At 32.9% G+C, this 27,656-nt stretch overlaps 1 long non-coding RNA gene and 1 pseudogene across 1 annotated transcript; one reads left to right on the top strand and one right to left on the bottom strand.

The window, feature by feature from the left end:
* Window positions 1–2,276: 2,276 nt before the first annotated feature.
* Window positions 2,277–10,903, bottom strand: LOC145142346 (uncharacterized; annotated as a pseudogene).
* LOC145142347 (uncharacterized) lies at window positions 5,885–7,411 on the top strand. The gene is made up of 7 exons (XR_013723409.1): window positions 5,885–6,000; window positions 6,085–6,170; window positions 6,251–6,372; window positions 6,464–6,551; window positions 6,727–6,782; window positions 6,884–7,044; window positions 7,134–7,411. It is a non-coding gene; the product is annotated as an uncharacterized LOC145142347 (long non-coding RNA).
* Window positions 10,904–27,656: the final 16,753 nt, after the last annotated feature.

The raw sequence follows: 27,656 nt of genomic DNA, 5'->3' as shown, positions 1-27,656 counted from the left end.
ATCTAACACTGGGGTGTTCGGATATGTTGATTCAGATTATGGCAAAGATTTGGATAAACGAAGATCAATTACAGGATATGTGTTTACTCTAAATGGTTGTGCTGTTAGTTGGAAAGCCCAGTTACAGTCTACAGTTGCCCTGTCTTCTACCGAGGCAGAGTACATGGCGATTACAGAAGCAGTTAAGGAAGATATCTGGTTGAAGGGGTTATTTGGAGAACTCGATGATAGAATAAAGGTGACCACAGTTTTCTGTGACAACCAGAGTGCTATCTTCTTGAGTAAAGATCAAATGTTTCATGACCGAACAAAGCATATTGATATTCGTTATCATTTTGTGCGGGATATCATTGAAAAAGGTGATTGTGTTGTGGACAAGATTCATACAGATTATAATCCCGCTGATATGTTCACTAAAAGTCTTCCTATAGCCAAGTTCAAATTATGTTTGGACATGGTGGGTGTTTCTGATCGCAGTTGAGCCTGAAGGCTCGTAGGTGGAGGAAGTATTATTTATTTTTTCGGAACAATTTTTTCTCTATATAAAATTGCAGGTTTTTATGGAAGTTTTAGAGTTTGATGAGCTATAGGTTTTGACTAATCGTAAAGCATGACTTGCTTAATTTTGATGTCAAGGTGGAGATTGTGGAAAAGTTACCTCCAAAATTAGCAAGTGGCAAATAGTTCAGGGGTTATTTCCGTAACTTATCATTTACTATTCATAATTTGACTATGAATAGTAATATAAGTGTGAATTTGGAAATGAGAATGGACGGTGGTTAATATTATAGTAATATATATGTGAATTTGAATGAAGAATGGACGGTGGTCAAATATTAGGCGCCTACAATTTTGGACGGCACATTTTTCTTCTCTTCACGTGTGATATTCTTGGCTATAAATAGCCTAGGCCAGAGAAGTTTAATATCATTGAAGTATATATAGAAAAGCATTACATATATATATACTGATACACCACCGTGTATTTTATCTCTCCCACTCTATTTGTAATCTCTTTCATAATCACTGTAAACACTGCAAATTATAGTGAATTGTTTCTCGGCTTCCTCCGCCCGTGGTTTTTTTCCCGATTTGGGTTTCCACGTAAATTCCTGTGTCTCTATTCTATTTATTTTATTCATATTACGTTGTGATTATTACGCTTTGATAATTTTTGATCCCATTCCGCATTGAGCTAATATTATTTAAGTCAATTTGGATCCGTCGTATTTTACAACAAGTTGGATATCAAATAAAACGTATGTATTGGTTTCTTTGCTCGTCTTCTTTCTCATCTTTGAAGTGGATATCAATTAAAACGTATTTAGGTTCATTACCACATGCTTGTTCAAGAAATGTGATTATAGTGCATAACAAGTGTTTGATGAAATGCCCGAATGAATTTTTTTTGAATTTAATGCTTCATTCATTGTATGGTTTGTTCATAGTGCAGTGTTGTAGTTTCGTGTAGAGTGTTTTAAAACAATGAACATTTACAGGAGACAAGTACTTAACTGGTAAAATCTTGTTTGGCTAATTTTTCATATTAAAAATACAGCCTCTTTGTATAAGGTACTAAATCAGTGACCTCTTAGCCTCTAATGATAAGATTAGTCCAGGGTGATTCCAAAATACTAATTTTATTGAGCAGCTGCAGAAAATATGATATAATTAAGTAGCACTCCAACATTGTTACTTTAGAACCAACATAAACTATTTAAGATCCTTCAACATATAACTGTTAGGGGTTTTTTTTTTTTAGTGTTGAGATTAGTTGCAACGGATACCGGCAGAATATGTAAATATTTTTGTATGTATCATGTAAGACTCTATTGGTTTCTGTATTTGAGTCTATGCCTATTTTGACATGCATTGGAGAACAAATATTTTTGCATCAGGACAAGTGTATGATGGATGACCTGCATCTTGTAATTGGACTCTATTGCTATTTGTAACTTGAGATTGTGTTTCTGTATATATTGTTTAAAACTTTATTGAAATTTGTATTTGAGTAGAAAAATTATCATTTGTATTTGATATATTTTCCTATTTTTCATGTATGTATAAACCACAAGTGAAATAACAGAGGCGGCTAAGACCATTTTGATGCAATTATTCGTATATTCTTTGCTAAAAAACGATCACATACACAATATACAAGTCTCCACATTATTGTTATGCTACATGGTGCTATAAAACATATGAAAAGTTTTTTAACCATTAGGCATTTAAGCTAATACATATAATCTAGATGCATCATAGGAAACTGGAGAAAATTAAACATGAGAAGTGCACAGTATCAGGCAACCAGAGATGTCAATTCAAAGCAGATCCTTCATGAACAGATTTGAAACTTGGCGCATTGTTGGCCTTTCTTTTGGATTTGAGTTCAAACATGCTCTTGCGAGATTGAGTACTAAATTTACTTGTTTCTCAACTTGTGGTGAAGGAAGTGGAGTCCGACTATCTCCAACATTTGCTAACACCAGATAATCAGCAGACATTGTTGGTAGTTCACCGGGATGCTTTCCCATCATCACTTCTAGTGCAACGATCCCAAAGCTATACACATCACATTTCTCGGTTGCCACCATCGTATAAGCAAGCTCTACATCCAAAGAAACATAAGATTAAAGAAAAAAAGTTATATCAACCTCACATGATTCTATGAAAATGTAGAACTACAATCACATGATTACGTTACCTGGTGCGATATAACCATAGGTCCCTGCAATCGCGGTCCAGTTGGACGAATCCAGCTTTAAAAGCTTGGATGTGCCAAAATCAGAAATTTGAGCCTCATAATCAGAATCAAGAAGGATGTTGGCAATGGAAATGTCTCTATGAATTATAGGTGGTGTGCAGTCGTGATGCATATAAGCCAACCCATTAGCTACAGCCTTTACAATATTGACCCTTTTCAACCAATCCAATTCTTTTGCTAAGATCTCATTGCATAAGATTGATCCAAGGCTTCCTTTTTCAAGGTATTCATAAATCAAAAAGGAGTGACGGGGATGTGAGCAATATCCATAGAGTTTCACTATGTTTCGATGCCTTATCACTACTAGAAAATTGGGTATTACCGACATAATTTTAGCGACGGAAAAAATCCGTCGGAAACAACAACCGAATACCAACGGATTTCCGACGGACTAATGGTTAGGATATTAGTGACGGTTTTGCGACGGTTTGGCAACGGAAGAAACTTTGTTGGTAATCCGTTACAAAATATCGACGGTTTACCGACGGAAATCAACAAATTTTTTATTTTGTCGGTATTCCGTCGTTAAAATTAACATTTTTTTATTTTATTACTTATAAATTATGAGGGTATTTTGGTAAATAAGCAATAGAAGGATGTTTAAGTGGGCTGTATATCTACTTGACCTACCTAAGTTGATTCAAAGCGGGGCTCTCCGTCTTTCGGTCTCACAACACAACCATTGAAGAACGACCCAACCCTAACCATCGTTGCTGCAGTTTGTGTTTCACCATCGTCGAAACAAAGAACCCCGTCGTCGTCGCTCATTGATGTCCGTCAATACTCTGCCATCAATCGACTGAGTGATTGCCTCCTATTCGACGTTCACCTGCACCAAATCCACCGTCTACCGCTGACAATTGCTTCCATTTCACCGACATTCACCTCCGAAAACATCTTACCCTAACATCTAGGGTTCATACTGGTATTTTACCCTTCACCTCTCTCTTTTCGAATATTCTACATTTCACCGTCTAATTTATTGTGTAAATTTCGAGCACCACAGTTAATTGAAGGTTGTTTAAGTTTCAGTGCATCTATTTTTGCATCTGTATGTATTACCCTATGTATATCCCTATGTATATAATCATGTTCTCATCTTTCCATGTCCATTACTATCAGATGTTCGATAAAATTCCCCAATGAAGGAAAATGGGTCAATATGAGCTTCTATGTGTATACAAACATCTTTTGGTGCATCTATGTATAATCAAATCCAAGTTTACAACATTGGAGAACTAGAGAAGAGGTATAGTTAATTAATTTCTAAATCATGGTACCTTATGTATTGATAGCTTACAAATTGAAATCTATATTTAATATGTTATTTTTATATTTACTGTGAGAAAATATCAATTTTCTTAAATTATCAAAGGAAGAGATTGCTTTTGTTCGAGAAATCTTATCTCTTACATATGAGGTAAAGCTTGAATTCAGATTTACTAAAAGTAACACAATACTTGATCCTCAAAACAACATAATCAAATTTGAAGAATTGTTCATTGATGTCAATTTTCTGTTGTTGATACTTGATATTAGGATGCTTTCTTTGATTACCTTGAAGGAAATGATTGTTCTCATGTTGAAGTGTATGCAATTGAAGAAGGGTAAGTTATCTTACCTGAAATACCCCTGATGGGAGTTGGTTGATGCTCTAATTTTGTTAATTCATAATCCAGATGTCATGGTATTTGCTCTAATTTTCTGATAATAGTTTTCGTCTCTTCAATGTTCTTTAGTATTATGCTCAAACATGATCTTGAGGAGTTGGTTGATTTTGTAACAGCTGCAAAAATTGTTGGAGTACATGGCTCGACCTGACTTCCCAACAGGAGGAATCATAATGGGAGTTATTGTTTTATTATCTATACATTGAAGTGACATGGTGAAAGTATTTACTTGCTCTTTTGAGTTCTTGATGTGAAATTATGATTATGATATATATTGCAGAGTTTCAATTATTCGAAAAACAAGATGAAACAATATTAGATATCAACTTACGAAGACTTACATTGCTTCAGTTTTATGCATCTATGCTGGAAGTCATTTCTTTTGGAGCTCATTAGCAAGGCTGCCAGCCTGTCATTGCTCATTCAATCGGTGTGATAACTCACCAGTTGTTCGTTTAATCAAGTGGATTCATCAGGTTTTTTATAGCTTCATATTTTTCTTTTTATAATCCTTTACTTTATTACAATAATAACAAGATTTTTTTCTTCTTTTTATGAAGGAACATTATTATGTTGGATGTGGCATGTATGAAGCAACAACTGATTATGATTATATACTGTAATGACTTGTCTACCCTTTTACTTTTTTTTATAGTTCTTTTTCTTTTTAACTATACTGAGGGTATATTGGTAATGTTGGAAATGCAGGTTTATGCTTTTCTAGCTTGTTGTATTGGGGGGAAGTTCTCGTTTGCCTATTTTCTCCAGGTAAATATCATGTTTTAGGTTGGATGAATATTATGAAACTTGTTTTCTGGAATGTAAGGGTATAATTGTCATTTAGTCTCGTGCAAGCGGTTTATGAAATTTGTTTTCTGGAATGTAAGGGTAACATGTTTTAATGGATTAAGCCTAAAAATCTGGCTTAATGTATTAAGACACAAACCATGTACCAAATTTTCATTATTTTTTCCTTTCAACTCCTCTCATGTACATTTGGATGGATATTATGAAATTTGTTTTCTGGAATGTAAGGGTAAAACTGTCATTTATTCTCATGCAAACGGTTTATTCAGTCTAGAAAAAGAAATAAACAACAATTTTTACTCATGATGGGAAAAAAAGGAACATGTGTTTCAACTTTCAAACTTCAATATTACTAATCTTTTTGATTTTCTTATTTATACAGAAAAGTCCAATGGTGGAACCAACAAGGGAAGTAATTAAAATAGAAGATGTGCGCTATTCTTGGCATGATTTTGTTTCGAAAAGTAAGCTGTAAATTTGGTGATATTGAAAATAAAAATATATTTCCTTGATATTTATTTTAATGATTTTATATGCAGACAATCATAATGCCTTGACTATTGTTAGCTTGTGGGCCCCAATGCTTTGTGTAAGTTAACATTCTTTATTCTGTTTTCTTTTCTACTTTCTTTCTCTTCATAATAATGTATATGTTTGAACTTTTAACTGTAGATCTATCTTTTAGACATTCACATATTTTACACTATTATATCTGCTGCTGTGAGTTTCTTGCTTGGAGCTAAAGACCGTCTTGGTGAGGTAAATTTACCTTTTCGCCCTTGTCTACTCACATAATGTGTAAACCTCACTAGAAACTAATTCGTTTTTTCTTAATGCTTTCAGATTAGGTCTTTGAGTTCTGTGCACAAAAACCTTGAGAGGTTCCCTAGAGAATTCATGGATAATCTCCACATTTCTTTTTAAAACAGGTGTTCTTGATCTCTTTCTGTAACATAATTTGTTGAATTCCATTTTCTTTTATATATTAATGTTTAATTATATATTGCAGGAATTCCCTTAAGGTAACTGGTCAGATTCTTGTAAAAGATAAGTTTGATGCTGCTAGATTTTCATCTTTTTGGAATGAGATTGTAAAAAAAATCTAAGAGAAGAAGATTATATTACTAATCTGTGAGTTTTTAACTTCTATTACATGACTTATTTAGGTAAAATGTTACATTTTTGCCCTCAGGTTTTGACTTTTGACGTGTTTTCTTTACAGGGAAATGGAATTGCTTCAAATGCCTAAAAATACTGGAACTGTTCCGATGGTGCAATAGCCTCTTTTTCTACAAAGAAGGGAATGAATGGTAAGTGTTTAATCAGGGGCAGTTATGTCATTTCACTACTTTTTTTTTTAACACTACTTTTTTTTTTTTAACTGGATTTCTGGTCTGTATTTGTTTTTTATAATCAATTTATTTTCTTTTTCTTTTTCTTTTTACTGTAATAATGTGGTTAAAATTTTCAATTGTATATTACCAGAAAGAAGTTGGAAGCCCTGAATTGGAGAGTGGAGCTGTTAATGCTGCTCTGAATTGGTATGCACTAGACTAATAGTTAAATTCATGTTATTTGACTTTTCCTTTTTCTATTTTTCTCATATTGGTTTTTAATTTTTATCATTTTTTTTCATATAAAGAGGTCACAAATTAAGAGGCTACACTCGTTTTTAACAATCAAGGATTCAACAGTAAATGTTCCCAGAAATCTAGAGGCTAGAAGAAGATTAGTGTATTTCACAAGTTCACTTTTTATGTCAATGCCCATCACCAGGCCTGTTCACGAAATGTTATCTTTCAGGTAATTACTAATTTGCCCTTCTTTTGAATATTTTTAACCAATTAAACCACTTGAGTACCGATAAAGTTTTGAAATTTTGAATTTTTCAGTGTTTTCACTCCATATTATTCAGACCGTTATTTATAGCATGCATGAGCTTCTAAAGAAAAATGAAGATGGGATTTCTGTTCTGGAAGGAAAGCTTTGGTTTGGATAAATGATGTATAATTTGAGAAAGTGGAAGGAAAACACAGAAAATTTAGATTTGGTGTATGTTTTACTTTTATATTTGTTGGTTTGGTTTTAAATAATAGATTTGGTGTATGTTAAATCTAGATTTGGTGTATGTTTTAGTTTTATATTTGTTGGTTTTAAATAATAAATTTGGTGTATGTTTTATGATTTTTATGTGTTAAATATATAATTTTTTTTAATTTTTTTTATCATACCAAAATCCGTTGCTAATCTGTCACAGAAAATCTGTTGGTAATCCGTTAGTGAGTTATTCTGAGGTTCCGTCAGTAATCCATTACTAAGTTATTTCAGAATCCGTCGGTAATCCGTTAGTGAATTATTCCGTCGGTAATCCGTTGCAAACAAATTCCGTCAGTAATCCGTTGCAAAAATATTCTGTTGGTGTTCCGTTACTGTTTCTGACGGAAAAATCTGTCGCTAAAAATTAGCTGTAGCCATTGGAAATCCGTTACAAACAATTAGCGACAAGAATATACCGACGGATTTTGGTCTGTTACAATTCCGTCGGTAAAGAGTATTAGCGACGGATTAACGACGGTTTTGGCCGTCGGTAATGCTCTTTTTTGTAGTAGTGTATGTTCGTTAATGTTCGTACCTCATTAAGGAATCCATTTTGATCAACATTCTCAGATGATGACGAGTGAAGTTTCTTGACAGCTACCACATTGTTAGGTTGCAGCTCGGCTTTGTACACAGTTCCATATCCTCCGGTTCCAATAGCATATGCTTCATCAAAATTATCCCTTGCTTTCAAGATGTCATCATACACTACTCCTCCATCAAAACTTGTTATGGAGAAATAATCACCACCTTCTTTGTCCAATGGTTTCTGTGGAGAATGCCTCTTTTGTTTTCGATAAGCAATTAGGCCACACATGAATAAACCAAGTAAAATTGCCCCGATAAGAGGGAGCATAATTACAAGGTTGAGTTGATCATTTTTCTTCTTTGAGATTTGATTTGCACAAAATTTTAGTCCTGTGAAATTTCCACACAAACCTGGATTGCCTTGTAATGATGTGTTCAGAAAGCTAGAGGAAAGGGGAACTGGACCTGTGAGCTCATTGTTGGACAGGTTGATGTCAATCCCACTGGGCAAACTTGTAAAAGCGTTAGGAATGGAACCAGATAGTCTATTGTGGGAAAGATCGAGTATTTTCAGATTTTTCAAACTTTGAACTGCAGATGGTATCTCATTTGTGAGCAAATTCTGAGATAAAGCAAGTTCCGTAAGATGAACTAATTTACCAATCTCAGATGGAATTTTCTCACTGAGCTTGTTATTCCTAAGATTCAAGTAGTGGATATGTTCCCATTGACTAATGCTTCTTGGTATTGACCCATTCAATCTATTTGTGGATAGATCGAGTACTTCAAGGAGATCACAAGATCCGAGCTCTGGAAGAATAACACCTGAAAGTTGGTTATTAGCCAAGGACAAATTCAACATACTTTTCAACTTCCCAAACTCCTTTGGGATTTCACCTACCAAATGATTGGAAGAAAGATCAAGCCTTTGTAGTTGAGTTAAATTTGCAAACTCTGGTGGTATGCTACCACTGATGTTGTTATAGGCCATCACTAAGGATGACAAATTCTTGCATTTACTCCGGTTTTGAGAAATATTTCCGTGAAAATTATTATGACTGATATCAAGGTATTTTAAGTGTGGATAGATGCCAAAGCTATTGGATATATCTCCAATGAACTGATTTTGGTCAAAACGAGCCCTAACTAAGCTAGGACAATTCCGTAAGCCTCCTGAAATAGGCCCAGTGAGATGATTACCAGCTACTGAAAGATGTCGAAGCTTTCCCCCATGACACAAATCTTCAGGCAAATGACCAGAAAAATGATTATGTGACAGCTCAAGCGAATGTAGACTTCCCAATCCTTGTGGAACCGAACCAGATAATTTATTTACACGAAAAGACAGAATATGTATGTTGCTGAGGTTTGTTAGTAGCAAAGGAATAGAACCGCTAAGTTGATTGTCGCTTACATCAAGAGTAATGTGAGATTTCAAGTTCCCAAGTTCAATAGGAATAGGACCAGAGAGCTGATTTTGTCTTAAATAAAGGAAATTCAAAGATGTCAAATCACCCAATGATGAAGGAATAGAACCAATAAGTGTATTGCTGCTCATATGAAGGTCAGTGAGAAACATCAAATTCACAAATTCAATAGGAATGGGGCCGGAGAGTTGATTGTGGTGCAAATAAAGGAAATTCAAAGTTGTCAAATTTCCCAATGATGAAGGAATAGAACCACTAAGTTTATTGTCGCTCACCACAAGATCGGTGACAGAATTCAAATTCCCAAGTTCGATCGGAATGGGACCAGAGAGTTGATTTTTGTACAAATAAAGGACATTCAAGGATGTCAAATCACCCAATGATGAAGGAATAGAACCACTAAGTTGATTGTTGCTCACATCAAGAGTAGTGAGAGATGTCAAGTTCCCAAGTTCAATAGAGAGTTGATTTTGTCTTAAATGAAGGGAATTCAAAGATGTCAAATCTCCCAATGACGAAGGAATAGAACCACTAAGTTTATTGTCGCTCACTACAAGATCGGTGACAGACTTCAAATTCCCAAGTTCGATCGGAATGGGACCAGAGAGTTGATTTGTGTACAAAAAAAGAACATTTAAGGATGTCAAATCACCCAATGATGAAGGAATAGAACCACTAAGTTGATTGTTGCTCACATCAAGAGTAGTGAGAGATGTCAAGTTCCCAAGTTCAATAGAGAGTTGATTTTGTCTTAAATGAAGGGAATTCAAAGATGTCAAATCTCCCAATGACGAAGGAATAGAACCACTAAGTTTATTGTCGCTCACTACAAGATCGGTGACAGACTTCAAATTCCCAAGTTCGATCGGAATGGGACCAGAGAGTTGATTTGTGTACAAAAAAAGAACATTTAAGGATGTCAAATCACCCAATGATGAAGGAATAGAACCACTAAGTTGATTGTTGCTCGCATCAAGAGTAACGAGAGATGTCAAGTTCCCAAGTTCAATAGGAATAGGACCAGAGAGTTGATTTTGTCTTAAATAAAGGAAATTCAAAGATGTCAAATCACCCAATGATGAAGGAATTAGACCATATATATTGTTTGAGTCTAGGTACAAGTTGGTTAGCCTGTGCAGGTTTCCTATTTCAGGTGGGATTACTCCAAAAAAACTTATTCATTGAAAAATCAAGATACACAAGTTTGGACAAGAGTCTTATTTCTGGAGGGATGGGGCCAAAGAAGTTGTTCATAGCGAGATCAAAATGTGTAAGATTGTATAGTAAAGAGAATGAAAATTGGTGGAGTGAACCTTTTAAGCCAGATGAACTGAGGTTCAACTTGTGAATGCTCCCATCAGCGTTGCAAACTACTCCAAACCAAGAACTGCATGGAACTGATGCATTGGAATTCATAGGGAAGGGAATCCATGAAGAGAGTAACTGAGTAAGGAGTTGTTTGGGATTGTAAGGCTTGCTTTCCATATAAGAATTGCATTCGCCTCCTTTAAAGAAGCAGAAGCGAAATTTGGTATGGGGGATAGAGTGATGATTAGTAGAGCTAAAGAGAAAAATAAAAAGTTTGAAGAAGACATTATTTGCTTTGCCATGTTACTTATTGAAAAAAGAGGATTTACATGTCCTCATTTATACTTGTGCTACACTTTTCTCTTGTTTTTTATTTTCTCTCTTCAAGAAAGGAAAATTTGGGCAATGCCATATTTTTCCACACGGAGCGTCCTTTACTGAGAAGTCATGGTCATATTTTTCTACAAGGAGTGTGTTAAACTTTTAGTGGTATTTCTCATGGGATTTTGGAGAACAACAAAGATTAATAAAGAAAGTAGCAGTAGGTGTTAGCAAGAGCCAAGAGACAAGTGTATCCTAGGTGATTCATGGAATTAGAAATGTAATATTATTTCTATCGATTTGCTACACATTTATATTTGTTTTTAAGTTAATTCTAATTAAAAGGTTCGATCGTAAAGCAAATGTACCTATCAAAATTATTATATGTGAAATTGTGTATAGTTGGTTTTAAAATCAAACTGATCTCGACAAAATTACATACCATAGTAATTAATAAAAATTGGAATTTAACTTCAATATAACTATAACCTTTCTACTGGAAACTTACAATGACTAAATCTAATGAACAAAACTTTTAGGCTATGTTTGGTAAGCCACAACTAGCTTATTTTTTGAGTTTTTTTTTAATATTTTATTATTATTTTTCTAAGTTGCAATGTTTAGCAAATCAATAATAAATATTTATAAGCTAATTTTTTGAAAAGTTACCCAGACTAGCTTTTCAATGGAGTTATAAAGCTTTTTTAAAAATTCTTCCAAATATACTATTTAATCATTTATTAACTATAAAAAATTTATTTCCACACAACTTAAATAAAAACAAAAAGGAAAAATTCCGTAAACCCCAACCAAAATGACCAATCCTAAGTAGTAACCATTAAATACCAACAAATAAATATGTGAACAAACATTAACATTAAGTTTTTATATTTTTATAAATGTGTTTTTGAACAATATATATATATATATATATATATATATATATATATATATATATATATATATATATATATATATATATATACACACACACACACATCAAGAAACAGTTAATCAGTCAATGGTGATGGCTCCTTTATAAGAATATAAAAAATGAATGGACCTGGTCTTTTTCTTGAACGTATGAGTGAGGGTAGAAAAGATGGTTTAGAAGGATCATGTTATCAGTCTTTAGGTTTAGTTCATCTGTCTTTTTTGTCATCTCCTGTAGAGTTAGTCACAACGTTTAAAATCTAAAGTCACTTTGTATTATAAACATCTAAAAGAAATCTCATAGTAACACCGATTCAAAAATGAAAATAATCAAATAAATGATGAAAAACAACTTTATCATCATACATATAAATAAATAATTTTTGTAGTTAAATTGAAAGTAAATACAAATAAATGAACAGATAGAAAAGCGCGGGTACTTCAAATTCACCATATGGTGCTGTGGCTTTTGGACACGTCTAGTTGAAGCTAGCCTCCGACTTCTTTATACTTACACCAATTAATCAACTATATATATCTTATTTCTATTTGTACCAACTACCGGTTACTTGAGATTAATTTCTACAAAAACTATGCATAATCGAATTTCAACATCATTTTATAATCATGTTTAAGAAAAAAAAAACCATATATATTTAGCAGCTTTTCCGGTCGAATTAATTACGGGGGCTCAACCAAACGAATAATAAACACCTCACAATGTCATACCCACAAACTAATTCGAGATTGGTACGGAATTTTACCCTGAATAAAAAACAAGTGGAGTAACACTTGCGAAGGTTGAAACTTTCCTTCGATTTATGTTTTTATGCTCAAACTGATTTCGATTTTGGGTATATTTGGTTCCAAAATCAAACTGATTTTGATTGCTATTATTTCAAATTACCTACCATACTAATTTAATATATATATATATATATATATATATATATATATATATATATATATATATATATATATATATATATATATATATATATTGAATTTAACTTCTGTAATTGAAAATTTGCTACTGGAAAACTTACAATGAGTAAATCTTAATGAACAAAACTTTAGGTTATGTTTGGTAAGTCATAACTACCTTATAAGCTAGCTTATTTTTCGAATTTATTGAAGTTCTCATGTTTTGTAAACTACAAATAGATTATAAGCTAGTTTATAATCTAGTTTTTTTTAAAAGTTACACATATTAACTTTTCAACGATTTTAAAAAAAAAAATTTAAATTCTTCCAAACATACCATTTATTAATAATAATAAAACTTAGAGTAAATTACACGAGTGTCCCTATGGTTTGGGGTAATTTGCGCGCTTGGTCCCTAACTTATTTTTTTAACTCGGAAAGTCCATACTATTTGTTTTTGTTACGCGCTCGGTCTGTACTTTTTGTTTTTGTTACGCGATTGGTCTCTATCTTACCTAAAAAAAACTATTATTTAAATAGGAAAAAATGGTAGGATAGGTAAGGTAAGGTGATGGGGGTTGGGGTTGGGGTGTGTTTATTTAAATATTTTTTTTAAAAAAATCAAGGGCAAAATAGTTTTTTTAGGTAAGACAGAGATCAAGCGTGTAACAAAAACAAACAGTAGGGACCTTCCGAGTTAAAAAAATAAGTTAGGGACCAAACGCACAAATTACCCTAAACCATAGGGACCATTCGTGTAATTTACTCTAAAACTTATTCCGCACTACTTAAATACAAAACAAAAAGGAAATTTTTCCTAAACCGCAACCAAATTGACGAATCCTAAGGAGTAACCATTAAACACCAACAAGTAAATATATATGTGGCCAAACATTAATATTACGTTTTAATACTTTTATAAATCTATTTTTTTAACAAATTTAAAATAAAATATACATTGAGAAAAAGCTAGTGTGCCAAACATAGCCTTAATATTTTAATAGCTAATATTGGTATGGGAAGACAAGATTGGACATGGGAAAAGCGATGTAGAGTGTGGTTTACTTTCGAAATCAATGTTTTTTAGCGGAACGACTCTATTATGGGTCAATGGTGATAGCTCCTTTAGAAGAATCTAAAAAATGAATGGACCTAGTGTTTTTCTTGAACGTGTGAATGAGGGTAAAGAAGATGATTTAAAAGGATAATGTTATCATTCTTTGGATGTATTCAACTCCTACAGAGTTAGTCACATAGTTTAAAATGTAAAGTCATTTTGTATTATGAACATCTAAAAGAAATCTCATATTAACATATATCATTATACATATAATGGTGAAAAACAATTTTATCATTATACATATAAAGAGCTACTTTTTTTGGTTAAACTGAAAAGTAAATACACATAGGGGAATAGATAGAAAACATGGGTACTTCAAATAGTTAAAAAAAATGGCTTTTCGATGCGCCAGAAAAAGTAGCTCTTTATAACTACACCAATTAATAAACTGTATATCGTATCTCTATTTCTATTGACTAACAATTATCTGAGATTAATTTCTACAAAACTATGCATAATTGTATTTCAATTCAACACCATTTTATAATCATGCTTGTCATAACCACAAATTAATTCGACACTGGTATGAAATTTACCCTGAATCTAAAAGAAATAGAGTGACCCTTGCGAAATCTTAAACTTCCCTCGGCGACTTCTTCTACTCGACTTCTTTTTTCTAATTTCATGTAAAATTAGCGTGAAATTAGCCCAAAAATGCCAACGTTTTGGGATGAGAATCAACCTCCTCAACAATACTTATTTGCCCAATTCCGATTTCTCAAATTTTATATTTTTAGTTTCAACAATACTTCTTGTTCGTTATGATTTGTTCGTTATGATTTGGCCAATTGCACATAGAAAAACAACTTTTAGGCCCTTGCGCAGACATTTTGGGCCCCCGTGCAATGGTAGCTATAATCCAAACTTTGTTAACGTATTGCAAAACTAGGGAGGTGTTTGTTTTTTGGTTGCAGATCTGCGAGATCACTTTTGTCTGCGCCGCACAGACCACGCGCAGACATATACCCTTGCAGCATGTTTGTTTTTTCGAAGTGCGCAGATCTAAAAACATCTACGCGAGGTCTTTACCACACAGACATGGGCCGACCACTTCTAAGGTCTGCAAACCCTTTTAACCTTAAAAAAAAAAAAAAAAAAAAAAAAAAAAAAAAAAAAAAACAAGCCTTTTATTTTCTTTCTATCGGCGCCTCCATCAAAACTTCTCCCCCTCAAATCCTTCCACCATCGACGCATCTTTCCTCGCTTCCATCATCGTCTTCACGTTCATCAACTCCGATCAGCACCGCCGCCCACTGCCGCCCTCCTCTCCGATCGCAAGAGAGCAATCTCCCATTGAAGCTAACAACTCCTCTACGCAGCAAACAAGTAAGAACTCTTCTGATTCTGATGATTATTCTTGTTTTAGTACGAAATTAAAGAGTATTTTTCTTGAAAAACTCTTCATTTTACTGAAATTAGGTGATGTTTATGTAGCTTTTCTTGTTTTTTTCTTGCTGAAAATTCGAAAACAGTCATTCTTTTGTTTAATTTCTGTTAAATATTGCTGAAATACAATATTTGTTGATGTATGTTGCTGAAAAATCGAAATTTTGATGTTTATATGTTCTTTTTTGCTGAAATAATTTTGTTTAAGTGTTGTTTTGTTCTGAAATTGTAATATAATGATGATTATATGCTGTTTTTTTGCTGAAAAATCGAAATGTTGATGTTTATATGCTATATTTTGCTGAAATAATGTTGTTGAAGTGTTGTTTTGTGCTGAAATTGTCATATAATGATGTTTATATGCTGTTTTTTTGCTGAAAAATCAAAATGTTGATGTTTACACTACAAAAAATATGACATTTAGTGGCATACAAAAAGTGCCACTAAAAACCCTAAAAAATGCCACTAAAGACTGCTCGGAGAATGAGCGGCACAAATAAAAAGTGTCACTAGAAACGCTCCCACTAAAACCCTTTAGTGGCACATTTCGGTTATGACGCTGCAGCATTTTAGGACTTTAGTGGCACTTCTTTATCTGCTACAATTGAAAATAAGTTTTTTGTGGCATATATTTTGTGTCGGTAAATAGTAATTCAATTTTAGAATTCATGTTGCTTTAGTGGCACTTTTTTAAGTTCCAGAATACAACAAAAGTTTTTGTGGCACATATTTTGTGTCATTAAATATCAATGGAGATTCTAGAATTATACAACTAATAGAACTACATTTTTCAAGCTATAATATAAAACAAAAAAGCTAATTAAATTATAATCCATGGAAAATAATAAAATTTTCATTATTCTGTATCTATGCCAAATAACTTTAAATGTCAAACCACATAGCCACTAAATATAAAATATAACTAAACAAAGGTAACAAAAAAACTTTAAACTTCATTGTAGTTGAACTTCTTCCCCGAACTTCATGTTATCTTGAATAATCTTGTATATAACAAATACTATCAATTCCCTGTTAATTACACAAATAAAAATGTCATTTTTTATTGTAATTTTACTAGAATACTTTTTTACCTCATTAAACACGAGACCGGAAATTTTAGAGTAAGTAACTGAGATGATATCAACCTGCAAGACATAAAATTTATTTATAACTCTTGTTATATATATGGATATTTTAGTAAATACTAGACATCGGTCCCATTGGGAATATATAGTATCGGAGGGATCATAAGTTATTTTATATATTCAACCAATAGGGTGAAAAGGGCCTAAACTGGTTCAAAACCTTCTCCAGCAGGCTTAACAGCATCAATTTGAAAGCAAGTTCAGTAAACTTTTAGAAAGTTACACATTTGACCCTTAAATATCATATATCAATTCTTTTACGACAAAAAGTAAGAATATTACCTTTCAGACATTCGTTTTAAAGTTGTAATATTCGATAGTAGGGAGACTGGATTCCAAGAAAACTTTGACTTGCTTCCTAATTGTATCAACATTGCCATCTTTTATGCGTTTTCTCCTCTTTATAAAAACTCAAGATGTTAAAATAAGGAAAATAATATATATATATATATATATATATATATATATATATATAGAGAGAGAGAGAGAGAGAGAGAGACTATGAGGAAAACAGAGTAAACATACAAATGTGAAATGCAAAGATTTATATATCCAACCTGATTGAGACGCAAGAGGTGGCATAACCAAAGTTTTCACCTAGGAAAAATACATCCAAAGCTTGACTAATATCACTTCCACCTGATTCCTATAACCATAGATGCATATGAACTCTAAGTTACTACATTGTTCGAATAATGATATGAGTGATGTCACCTGTGTGATTCCCAAATTTCATAAAGTGGGAGAAATTTGTGTAAAGCCATAGAAGTAATATATATTAATAAAAAACAAACAACGATTGATAAAAGGCTTAGGAAATGACTACCTTGTTTGCAGCTTCAACAACAGTCCCCATGACTTATTCAACCACAATCTACTACATATCAACATACTTTCATTGAATTGTTTATTATAACATCATATTTTCGATCAATATTTGGGTAGATTCATCGAAGTATAATGCCCTAATAAGAAAAAAAATTGAAAGTGCATTACTATAGTTCCATATATATTTCAAACTACAATGCTTTCTTTATAAGGAAAAAGTTGTAATAAAAAAAATGAAAGTAGGGTACTATGATACACAGATTATTAAAACTATATTGCCTAATATTTTGCATTTAGAAGCAAGTAGAGAGCAGGATTGAGAAAGACAAGTGCTTAATAGCGTTTGTTTCAAAAAGCATCTTGCCCGAATTTCAAATTATCCCTGGGTAGCTGAAGATGGAATGAAAATAAAAGTCATAAAAAACCCATCATAAAAACCATAATTTTTATTATTAATTTCAAGAGTTGATTGTTATAATTTTAGAAACAGAGTTTTGGCTGTCAAGAGTGGGATGTTGGTTTTGCGATTCAAGCTTGACATGCTACGGATCTTATAGATGAAATTGGTTTTCCTTTGATGAAAGAAAGTGAATTCATTAAAACTTCACAGGTCCCTAAAACTCATAAGACATTTATTTAAAATTTTTACTAGATTTCCTGGAAACACTTAAAAGAAATTCACTTAATAATAAACTAATTTGATCTTGACGATGATATAGGGCAAAAATAGTGGGCTAGTTGTATGGGAACCAACATCATCAGAATTGTTAGATATTCTCAATCCTACATAGTTCTTTGTTGAAAATTTCATTGAGCATAAGTAAGAATATTTCTTTTCTGATTTGCAAAAAAAAAAAAAAAAAAAAAAAAAAGCAATGGCACAAATTAACAGTCAAATACTTTAACCCTATTAACAACTAAAAAGATTCAAAAATGCAAAATATTAATAACACTAATTTGCAAAACAAAAACTAATTTGACAACCGCAGAGCCATTGCTAGACTAATAGTCAATAAGCAAAATTAATTTAAATAGTAATTACCCTAGTCCTAATTCAATTGACAAGTGACAATAAGGGCCTATAAACAAAGAGCAGTTACCATAGCAAAATATTGAATAAAGAAAATAGAAACTTCAACTTGCCAAAAAGACTCAACCATATCCTATGCTATTAATAGCGCGCTATAGCGTTTTGCGGTGTTACTGAACCGCTATTTTGAAATAGCGTTTACAAATAGCGGTGGCGCTATTAGCGGCGCTATTGACCGCTATTTACCGCGAAACTCATCAGCGCTATAGCGACGCTACACCCACTTTTACAATTTCGTACATATTGGGCTACTTTAACAAAGAAAAAAACGATTGTGTGTTATTTCAATATTAAATCTTTATTTTTTTCACTAGTCCACTATACTTTTTGTCTTAATAAGTCCAAATAATAAATATAATTAATTACAAACTACAAATCAACAAATGACAACTTCCATTTCTCGTCTATTTCAGTACTTAGAAACCACGAACGACTTGAGCTGTATTGACATATTGACACTTTTTAGTTTCCATATGACTATATTAGAATATTATATATAGATTATGTTATGTTTTTATATGATTTTTTATGATATTAATTCCATATAGTATTAATAATCTAATATATAAATTTTGTATAAATATATAATATTAATTATACATAATATTAAAAAACCGCTATACCACCGCGATAACCGCGATTTCAAATAGCGGCATGTGACCGCTATTGAAATTTGGACCGCGATAACTGCTTAGATCATATCTTAGTGCATTCAACTTAGATCAAGGAAATCATTCTTACACTTAAAGCTTAGAAAAACATTAAATTTATGTATACCACTACATATTTAGAAGATTTCCAGCAAAACCTGCAACTCCGGTAAGTTTCATAATCTAGCTCATTAGGGTAAGAATTTTACACAAATGCGCTCAAAAACTAGTTTAGCCACATAAATTAGAATGTTCTGCTTGTAGCTACCATCAAAAATCAATTATATTAATGTTTAAACATGATCGATGTGAACAAGAGACATCTATTCAATTTTAAAGCTAGCTTCACAAAATTGGCTATTATTTCTTAAGAAATAACAACCTAATGTTGTTATTACAAGATTGAGATGAATATATGCATGCCTCGAGAACTAACCTCATGTACATGTCGTTGTTCATCTGAATCTACTAGTGCTAGCAGAGAATCCAGCAGCAAACTATTGGCGTCGTTCATCCGAATCCACTAGTGTTACCTCATTAGTATACATTGACGATCTTCCCGTTCTATGAAAACTATTCTCAGAAAACTACTATCGTCGATTTCAATCACTCAATCCCTAGCTTTCACTTCCTCTTGCATAGCCATTATCGATATCCGTCATGGATACGATGATATCATTAGACATCGGTTTTTTCTTCAATTGAAGCATTCAACACGATTGATGGCTTATAATGACATAATCAAATCGATCGAAGACTTATAAGTTTGAAATTGAAAATTAGGGCCATACTCAAATTAGATCCATACTCGGACTTGGGGATCTCTGATGATGGTATGATGCTCTAAGATGTGAAATACGGTCGATTACTGTATGATAAATGGTGGAAGCGTCAAATTCCATATATATGTTTTTTTGGCAATAAATGCCAATTCATTTTGGAAAGGGGAATATGAAGCGGAAATTCAATTTTTTTAGTGGCACAAAATAAATTAGTAAAATCATACAATAAAACTCTAGTGGCATATAAATAAATATATGACACAAAAAAAAGAGTTTTCCGTCGCATTTAATATTTTTATGCCACTGATAAGTATTATATTAATGACATAAATTTTTAAGTGTCACTAAATCTATTAATTCTATAGTGGCACATAAAGTATGTCACTAAAAACATGTTATAGTGGCATAAAAAATATATGCCCTTAAAAACGTATGCCACTAAATGTCATTTTGTTTGTAGTGTTAAGTGCTATTTTTTTTTGCTGAAATATTGTTGTTTAAGTGTTGTTTTGTGCTTAAATTGTCATATAATTATGTTCATATGCTGTTTTTTTTTTTTTTTTGCTGAAATTATGAAATAATGATGTTTATATGATTTTTTTTGCTAAAATTGTGAAATAATGGTGTTTATTTATGGTTTTGTTTGCTGAAAATGTGAAATTATGATGTATATGTGCTGTTTTTTTGGTGAAAATGTCTTTTTTTATGTTTATGACATGAAATCAAGTTATTTGTCTTACCTAAAGCTTTTATGATATATTGGTTATTAGAGATGGGAGAGAAACAACAATGGACCAATGAACATTTAAAATGTTTATTGGAAACTTGTGTTGAAGAAGTTGAGAATGTAAGAAGAAAAGGATTAAGTTTGCACAAAGATTCATGGATAAGGCTTGGAAGAGTTCTTATGGAAAAAATTGGCATGGATTTGACTCAAAAACAAATGAAAACGCATATGATAATCTGAAAGCCAAATACACAGGATGGCTATATTTGAAAAACAAAACTGACAATATATACAATTCTCAAACAAATACTTTTAACTTAACAGCCGAGGAGTTGGATGATTTTAAGAAGGTACACACACACACTATTTTTTGTTAAACATTTATGTTTGAAGTTGCCAAATATTCTTAAACTATTTTTTTGTTACATTTGGATTTAGGGGCATCCGAAGGCTACTTCATTGAGAACCATTCCACTGCCTTTTCCAGATCTTTGTGCACGTCTTTTCGATGGAAACAGTGCCACTGGTAATTTTAGGAGTTACTCAACCCAATCATCATCAGTAGTTGGAGCATCTTCTTGTCGTGTTCCACCACTTTAGATTACGGGCACCCCTTTTCTTGTAATAGATGATGATGGTGATGACACTTCCCATCATGCTAGTGAGCCTTTTCATGAGCCGCCACCTTCTGCTTCTTCACCTTCTGCTGCTTCACCTTCTGCTTCTTCACCATATACTGCTTCACCCTCTGGTAACCCCAACAAAAGGGCTAAACCCTCTACTCCTAGAGCCCCTAATGCCTCGCCTTCTGCTTCTTCACCTGATGGAACTTCTGTTACTGCTGACGATTTATCATTTGAAATGAAAAAAGCTCTACAAAGTTTTACTAAAGGGTATACAATTCTTCAATGTTTAGAGAAGTTAGAGGTGCTTGAGTTAGGCCCTACAGATCCTTTACGCTTTGTTGCATATCACATTTTTGGAGGGACCATGAACATGAGAGAGATGTGGATGCATTTGCCCGATGTTCCCGAGATATTACGAGGATGGCTTGAGATGACGGGTACAAGTTTAGGAGTTTTAAAGGACGGAAAAATTGTCGTTTGATTTTTCTTGTGTTGAAACTATTTGTTAGGTCTTTTTGTTTTTGTTGAAACTATTTGTTGTTTTTTTGCTAATTGAAATATGATTAATGTAGTGTTATTTTGCTACTTGAAATATGTTTTATGTAGTGTTATTTTGCTACTTGAAATATGTTTTATGTAATGTTTTTTTGCTACTTGAAATATGATTAATGTAATGTTTTTTAAAGTTTTACTTTGTTGATTTTAGGTTCATAATGGATCACGATCAAAAGATACTTCTCGTAATTCTTATGTACTTGTACATCCGTTTTTTTTTTGGAAGAGAGGTGTGAAAGGATTGCGGGATAATGATTCGGAAATGACGGGACATGAATACACATTAGAGTTATTGCATCGTAACCGGTTACAATGTGTTGAAGTACTACGCATGTCTCGTGACTCTTTTGTATGACTATGTGCTCATTTTAGAGCAAATTACTCATTAAAGGATAGCAAACATGTATCGGTTGAGGAAAAGATGGCTATGTTTTTTATGATGATCGGCCATAATCAACGTTATGTGATTATCAAGAGAAGATTTCAACACTCGAAACAAACAATTCATAAAAAATTTTATGAAGTGTTGAAAAAAATGATGTTTTTTGCACAAGACGTTATAGTACCAAATTCTTTTAATCCGAATCCAAACATTCCAGGACATAATAGGAGGTTACGACGGGTTTTCAAAGGGGCGGTTGGTGCACTTGATGGCACTTTGATACATGCGGTCGTCCTTTCTAAGAAACAAGACTTATATAGAAGTAGGGGAAAGGGAGATTGCTACCAAAACGTATTGGCAATTTGTGACTTTAATATGATTTTTACATTTGTTGTGGCCGGGTGGGAAGGTGTAGCGCATGACTCTAGAATATTATCAGAAGCAGTAGCCGATCCACAAGCATCGTTCCCGTTTCCACCGCCAGGTAAGTTTTTGTTTTTTTTTAATATTTTATCTTAGTTTGAAAATTGATTAGTGTTTTACATTTTTTACAGACAAATATTATCTTTGTGATGCCGCGTATGCACACACTCGAGGATTTATGGCCCCTTATCGTAATGTGAGGTATTGACTTGGAGATTTTTGTCAAAGATGTGCATTGACCAATAAAGAAAAATTTAACCATGGACATGCAAAACTTCGGAATGTCATTGAGCGTGCTTTTGGTGTTTTGAAAGCACGCTTCCCTATATTGAAGAGGATGGCACCATTCCCATTTGTTACACAAAGAAACATTGCCATGGCATGTTTCGCGCTTCATAATTTTATAAGGAGAAGGACTGAGTGATGAGTATTTCGCACGATACGATGAACCCAATGTCTCGTTTCGAAATAACAATGTGGTCATTGATGATGATGAAGACGAGATTCCAACACATGGTACTGCAGCAGACCGTGAATATATGACTCAGTTACGGGATGAAATTGCTGAGCAGTTGATGCACAATATAGATTGAATTGTTTTAAATGAAATTGTTATTTTAAAACCAATTTTTTTTTATTGTATGACTAATTTAGTTGCATGAATTTTACTTTCAGCGTTGTATGACTATTATTATTAAAATTTTGGTGTTGAAAAATCAATTTAAGTTTGTAAAATCATTTTATTTAAAATTCAGTTTATTTCAGCAGCCTGCAGACGTTAAAAAACAAACAGTCTTCTTATTGCAGACTGCAGACGTTTGGTCCACCTCTTCTGCTGCAGAGGCTTGCAGATGTGGTCCGCAGACTGCACTTCAGAAAAACAAACAGCACCTAGGTGTTCCCATAAATTACTTGGGTTCATTTAAAAAAACATTTGAAATTCTAAATATATGAGAACTTTGAATTTATAAGAAAAAATAAAAAAATCTTAAATTATTAAAATCAAAGTGTTTTTTTTTCTCTTTTAAAATTAAACAAATAATTTAGAAAAATAAACAAAAGAAACTAATGTGACTTTAATTTATAAATTTGAAATTAAAAGGAAAGTTAATTAATGAAATTGATATGTATTTATTATTACATTTATTGCAATTATTACATTTAAATATTATGTGCAATTTAATAAAATAGAAAAAGCCATAAAATGTCATGTGGAAAAAATTTAAATGAAAATAAACATAAAATGACATGTGACCAAATCAATGAGAATGTGACATGTGTCAAAAAGATTTTCATTTATTAGAATAGATAACCCCACTACATGATTCACTCAACTTCCCTCTCTCTCTCTCTCTCTCTCTCTCTCTCTCTCTCTCTCTCTCTCTCTCTCTCTCTCTCTCTTTTTCTTTTTTTTATAAATCTTTATCCGATTACATAGTCGAAACAAATAAAAAAACGATACCGTTTTCATCCATTTTTCAAGAACATTGTTGAATCAAACACGTATTCGTTCTAATTTGATTATTTTGTTGATTGAAAACGTTATTGATCAAAGTTGATTACGATCTACTCTGTGTTTTGAATGTTTGGTTACAAAACTAATTTTTTTTATTGAAGTGCGCTGATGGATCACCTTGAAGAAATCTTGAATCAACAAAGGATAGCGAATAGATCAACAAATTGAAAACAAAAGTGGAAGATCTAAATCATATACTTCAATCGAAGGTCATTCTTTTTTATTTCGCATAAAAAATGTATTAGGGGTCAGATATGTCAAATTGTTAAATATGAACTTATGATCCAAAACAACTCTTAGTTACTTTAGGAAGAACAATATCCTTATCGTCCCTAGAAGATAATCATTCTCCCACTTGAGGGCGTGTTGGAAGTAGTGAGCTCATATTCATTTTATGTAGTTAATAGTTAGTTTATATAGTTGATGGTCCACTCCATTGATGTTACTTAGACGGTTTATGCAGTTTGTTTGGTCAATTTATGTAATTGGTGGCAATTAATGTAGTTTGTTAGTTGGTATGTATCCATCTTACACTTGATCATTAATACTTCATTTTCACATTTACACTTTTCTCTATGATTTCTTTCTTCATCGCGTCTCCTTTTCCATCAAAATTAGTATCTATATAGATGGAACTTTTTCTTTATGTGCAATATGGGTTTGATGAAATGCCTAAGAGATGAATTGTCACACCCCAAAACCGAGAACGGCGGAAACGTTCTGGGGCGGAGGACGTCATGTAATGTATCACAACAATGCAAAGTAGTAAACAAGCAACAACATCATCCATTGCATTTATAGTATAATTTTAAATACAAGTGTGTTCTTTCATAGAATAAAACAACATAATGAATAATCAAAATAAAAACGAGTCTTGACTGCTCCGTCTTCACAAAACCTAGTCGTCGTACCTGTCTATTTGTGACCTGAGAATACAAGTTATTTTGAAAGCGGGTATCAGCAATAAAGCTGGTGAATTCATAAGTATTTATGTGTCTTTGATTTGTAAAACTGTAAAGAAAAGACTTGTAAATGTTGAAGAAAAGTTTGCATAAGTATGAAAACCCTAGAAAATCCCATATTTCCTACTAGTATAAAAATGTAGTCTTCTACCAAGACTCGACTGTTTTGAAGGTTTGAACCTCTACATAAGTGAAAGTTTGTCCCTTGTACGACTATTATTATTCAAATCTAATCTACCTCATCGATTATGTGAATGCGACACAAAATAAAGGTAATAAGGAAAATAATTTAATAACTGAAATCGTATTCTTTTGTACTAGGAAAATCACGACGTGGTAACTCGCCGAACAGTACAACCGTAGACACCCGTCGATGTACATTTGTCGTTTGTAAAGTGTAAGTACTGTAGTATTGTATAAAGTGACTACTATTGTACTAATTTCCTTAAATTGAGTATTAAGGTATAATGTGATGGCTAGATCCCATACTAAACGCTCTCCCTGTCAAGAGATTCTGGGGACCAAACGCGACCTCTGCAATAATTGCAAGCCGTAAGCATCCACATTAAGATTATATGATCATGTATACCCAATATAACTATCACCTTTTGTTTAGAACAATGCGTTAGTGATTCATTGGTATAGTTAGATCCTGTAATTGTTCCATGTTATAGCACCTTATTATGTTTGTTCTGTTATCGTGTATTGTATCTTCCTCCCTGTTTCTCTTTAATGTGTGTTCTCTTAAGTTATCGTGTATTGTATCTATGAAATAGTATCTATGTAATAGTATCTATGTAATCGTATCTCTGTAATTGTATCTCTTGTAATTGTATGTAATAGTATTTCTGTAATTGTACTTCTGTAATAGTATGTAATAGTATCTCTTCATATAGTATGTAATGTATTAGTATAGACTCATGAATGAACTGACTCTTGTGTGATTCCTTGTACTTGGAATAGTAAGTAGTATCTCCTAACTATACCTATTATAGTTACTAGTAATGTACGTGTATAACCGAAAGTATGCCTTTGCTACCCAAAGGTACTGAATTGACTGATGTAACTTTTATGTCTATATAGGTATACATAATATATAACTAATATTTAGACGACATTCGGACAAATAACTGATACCCTAAGGCCACATCCAAACAAGGAAAAGGAATTAAAGCGAGCTAGCAGTCCTAAGTCCTTTAAACATTACTTATATAACTATACATATATAGGCATGCATTTGACAATATAAAAGTATAAAAGAAGTTTTGTAAAACCTTTGAAAAGTTAAATATATGAGAATTGATGACTTGGTGTCAGTTTATAAAAACGATTTGAAAGTAGTTTGTTTGATAAGACAGTTCTAAGTATAAGAAAAACCTTTGTTTGAAACACAATTGTAACAGAGTTTGAAAGGAAACATACAGTATGTAAGACAGTTTGATAAAAAGTTTTAACATGTAAAAACGTTTTGGTAAGTCATTTGGAAGTAGTATACTGAGTAAACAGCCAAAAGTGTAGTAAATCCATTTGTATGCTAGTTATTAATCACATGTGATTGATGTACTAACTAGCATGATTCAACTTGTATTCCCCCCCCCCCATAAAAGCGTTTATAAACATTTAAAAACATTTAAAAGGTTAATTAAGGGGTATGAACTCACCTGAAGTGAGTGGATCGTATGGAAGTGTCGGACAAGTGCTAGGTGTCAAGTGAAGACTTGAACACACACAATGATCGTAATAACGTATAAAGACATATGTATGTATACAATTAGTGATTATAACTCTAATTAGACAAGTATAAACACTCTAATGTGTGGAAAACACTTTGGTCAAAGTGTTAGGAGGCCATTGGGTTGCAACAAAGGAGTGCAAGGCATTGTTATTGAGTTTATGGCCCATGGACCATACTTAATGGAGTTTACGGCCTAGGGGAGTTTACTCTTGGCCGTAAACTCTCTAAAGGGTCTCAATTTGAGGCTTAAAGGCATGATGTCTTAAGTGGTTAAGTGTTCCAAGGCTAAACAAGAGGCTAGGTGAGTTTAAGGTCTAAGAATTGACCTCAACTTGAGTTTACAGCCTGGGGACCACTTCCCCATGAGTTTACGGCCGTAAACTCATGGTAAGAAGTACCATTTCGATGTTTGAGGTCCTTAGTTCAATGGTGGTTGGTTCTAGGCTAAGTTCTGGGCATAAGGAAGGAAGAGAGGGCATCATTGCACCCTTGAAGGGAGTTTACGGCCTTGGGAGATCCTTGGCCGTAAACTCTTATTCATCCTTTGATTCTTGATGTTTCTAAGGCCTAAACATGTTAAACCTAGTGTACAACGAGTTAGACCAAGAGTAATTACGATCTAGGAGCTTGAATGGTCGGTTTTGGCCAAGAACACTAGTGTGTGTTCTTGGTGAAACTTGAAGATCTACACAAATGGAATGATTTCACGGATGAAATCATGTAAGATCACTAGATCAAGTAAGATATCAACTAGTTAGGACAAGAAACTTACTAGTTTTTGAAGGGTTTTAGGTAAAACAAATAAACTAGAAAAACAATTCCTAAGTTCACATGCAACCTACTTTGGATCTATGTTTTAACTATTGAACATACAACTTTGAATTGCAATACAAGAACCCTAGAGGAGAGAGGCTATTATCGAAAATAGTAAACTAGGGTTTAGGGTTTAC

The sequence above is a fragment of the Lactuca virosa genome, unplaced genomic scaffold, assembly GCF_052849685.1.
Source record: "Lactuca virosa cultivar CGN04683 unplaced genomic scaffold, Lactuca_virosa_CGN04683_v6 scaffold_20, whole genome shotgun sequence".
In the NCBI taxonomy this organism is placed as follows: domain Eukaryota; kingdom Viridiplantae; phylum Streptophyta; class Magnoliopsida; order Asterales; family Asteraceae; genus Lactuca; species Lactuca virosa.
Note: the sequence above shows the minus strand (reverse complement) of the source record. Positions and strands in the feature narration are given on the sequence as shown.